The sequence below is a fragment of the Macaca fascicularis genome, chromosome 16 (assembly GCF_037993035.2).
Source record: "Macaca fascicularis isolate 582-1 chromosome 16, T2T-MFA8v1.1".
Classification (NCBI taxonomy): Eukaryota; Metazoa; Chordata; class Mammalia; order Primates; family Cercopithecidae; genus Macaca; species Macaca fascicularis.
Genome location: NC_088390.1, coordinates 71,952,177 through 71,955,790, shown reverse-complemented (window position 1 = coordinate 71,955,790; position 3,614 = coordinate 71,952,177).

The following is a 3,614-nucleotide window of genomic DNA, read 5'->3' as shown; positions in this document are numbered from 1 at the left end:
GAGTCTCGCTGTGTCTCCCAGGCTGGAGTGCAGTGGCGTGATCTCGGCTCACTGCAAGCTCTGCCTCCCGGGTTCACGCCATTCTCCCGCCTCAGCCTCCCAAGTAGCTGAGACTACAGGCGCCCGCCACCACGCCCGGCTAGTTTTTTGTATTTTTAGTAGAGACGGGGTTTCACCATGTTAGCCAGGATAGTCTCGATCTCCTGACCTCGTGATCCACCCGCCTCGGCCTCCCAAAGTGCTGGGATTACAGGCTTGAGCCACCGCGCCCGGCCTACATTTGTTGATTTTTAAATGTTAAATCATCGTGTGTTCCTGGGATGAACTCCACTTTGTCATGATGTATTATCTCTTTTAATTTATTCTTGGTTCAAATTGCCAATACTTTTTTAAGGAATTTTGTGTTCACGTTCTTGAGAAATATTGGTCTGTAGTTTTCTTGTAATAGCTGTCTGGTTTTGGTACCAGGTTATGCTGACCTCATAGAATGAGTTGAGAAGAGATCTCGCTTCTGTTTTCTGAAAGAATTTGAGAGAACCCGACATTAGATGTCCTTAAATGTTTGATTGAATTTACCAGTGTAGCCACCTGGCCTGGAGTTTTCTTTCAGGGAAAACTTTTAATTAGAAAATCAATTTATTTAATAGATTAGACCTGTTTCTGACTTCTTATTTCTTATTAAGCTAGATTTGGTGATTTTTGTCCTTCATGTAATTTGTCCCTTTTATCTAAATTGTTGACTTTATCGACATAAAGTTGTTTGTGCTATTTGCTTATTATACTTTCATTATATGTAGGATTTCTAATGAAGTCTCTCTTTCATTCCTTATAGTGATAATTTGTGTGTTTTCTCTCTCTCTTTTTTTCCCTTGGCTAGTCTAGCTAGAGGTTTATAATTTTATTGATATTTTCTAAGAATTAGCTTTGGGTTCCATTGAGTTTTTAAACTATAAGTCTGTGTTTTATTTCTTTGATTTCTGCTCTTATTTTTATTTTATTATTATTATTTTTTTGAGATGGTGTTTCGCTCTTGTTGCCCAAGGTGGAGTACAATAGTGCAATGTCTGCACACTGCAACCTCCACCTCCTGGGTTCAAGTGATTCTCCTGCCTCAGCCTCCTGAGTAGCTGAGATTACAGGTGTGCACCACCACGCCCGGCTAATTTTTTTTATTTTTAGTAGAATCAGGGTTTCACCATGTTAGCCAGGCTGGTCTCGAACTCCTGACCTCAGGTCATCTGCCTGCCTCAGCCTCCCAAAGTGCTGGGATTACAGGCGTGAACCACTGCGCCCAGCCTCTGCTCTTATTTTTATTGTTTTCTTCCTTTTGCTTACTTTGGATTTAATTTGGTCTTCTTTTACTAGTTTCTTACTATTTACTAGCTTAAATGTAGTTTTTTTTGTTTTGTTTTGTTTTGTTTTTGAGATGGAGTCTCTCTCTGTCACCCAGGCTGGAGTACAGTGGTGCAATATCAGCTCACTGCAACCTCCGCCTCCAAGCCATTCTTCTGCCTCAGCTTCCCAAGTAGCTGAGATTACAGACATGTGCCACCATGCTTGGCTAATTTTTGCATTTTTAGTAGAGACAGGGTTTCTCCCTGTTGGCCAGGCTGGTCTCAAACTCCTGACCTCAGATGATCCGCCTGCCTCAGTCTTTCAAAGCGTTGGGATGACACGCGTGAGCCACCACGCCTGGCTTTAAATGTTGATTTTAGATCTTTCTTCTTATAAGCATTGAAAGTTATGTAGCTCCATCTAAGCACTGATTTAGATGCATCTTCCAAATTTTGATATGTTGTATTTTCATTATCATTTAGTTCAAAATATTTTCCAATTTCCCATGTGAGTTCTTTTATGATGCATGTGCTGCTATTTAAATGTATTTTGTTTAGTTTCCCATTATTTCAGGGTTTTTCAAACATATTTTTCTCTTTTTTAAATTTTAACTTTTTTTGTAGTCAGCAAATATAATCTATGATCTCAACTCTTATATATATTGGAAGTTGTTTTATGGTATAGCAAACTATCTATCTTGAATGTTCCATGTGCCTTTGAAAAGAACATGTCTTCTGATGCTCAATGGAGTGTTCTATTCATGTCAATTAGGCCAGTTAGGTTAACAGGGTGGTTGAAGTCTTCTATGCCTTTACTGATTTTCTCTCTGTTTGCTCTATCAGTTCTGAGAAGAAGTTTAAAATCTCTAGGTAGGGCTGGGCGCGGTGGCTCACACCTGTAATCCCAGCACTTTGGGAGGTCGAGGTGGGTGGATCACGAGGTCAGGAGATCGAGACCATCCTGGCTAACACAGTGAAACCCCGTCTCTACTAAAAATACAAAAAATTAGTCGGGCGTGGTGGTGGGCACCTGTAGTCCCAGCTACTGGGGAGGCTGAGGCAGGAGAATGGCGTGAACCCGGGAGGCGGAGCTTGCAGTGAGCCGAGATCACGCCACTGCACTCCAGCCTGGGTGACAGAGCAAGACTGCGTCTCAAAAAAAAAAAAAAAAAAAAACCCACTAGGTAGATTAGAAGATTTCTTCATTTTGCCTTGAAATTCTGTCAGTTGATACTTTATGCATTTTGAAGCTTGGTCTTTATGTGCATATATATTTCTGATTGATATATTTTCTTGAAGTTTTATTTTTTTAAAATCTTCTAATGGATGTATAATAGATATACATATGAATTAACTCTTAAATCATTAAGAAATATCTGCTGGGCGTGGTGGTTCACACCTGTAATCCCAGAACTTTGGGAGGCTGAGGTGGGTGTATTGCTTGAGCCTAGGAGGTCAAGATCAACCTGGGCAACATGGCGAAACCCTCTCTCTACAAAAAATTATAAAACTATACCAAACCCCCCAAATTATGCAAAATTACAAAATTATACAAAAATTAGCCAGACATGGTGACACGTGCCTATAATCCCAGCTACTCGGGAGGCTGAGGTGGGAGGAGTGCTTAAGCCAAGGAGGCCGAGGCTGCAGTGAACTATGATTGCACCACTGCACCCCAGCCTGGGTGACAGAGGATGACCCTATCTCAAAAAAAAAAAAAAAAAAAAAAAAACAGAGAAAGAAAAAGAAAAAGAAAAAAAGGAAAGAAAAAAAGAAGTATCCCTCTTTGTCTCTTTGTCTCTTATCTTCCTTGTTCTGAAGTTAAGTTTGTTCAACTGGCAGCTTTCTTATGCATGTCATATCTTTTTCCATACTTTTTACTTATCTGTGTCTTAGGATGTAAGGAGTGTCTTTGTAGACAACAAAAATTTGGCGCTTGCTGTTTTTTTTCCGGGGGGAAGAAATCTAGGTCTCTTTTAATTAGAGTGTTTGGACCATTTACATGTCATGTAATTATCAACACGATTGGGTTTAAGTCCCTACCATCTTGCTACATTTTTCCATTTGCCATTAATTCTCTTTTCTTCTCTAATTTATCATAATTTACCTTCAAAGAGTTTTAGGGCCTTGCTGTAAAAGTCACCACAGTTGCTGATTTACTAGATGTGAGGGTGAATGGGACAGCATAGTATCAAGGATGCTTTGGTTCTAAGATTTGAGGGTGGATGACTGGGATAATAACTGGTAGCTGTGTGAGTGCCAACAGTGCTGTGCTGAAGC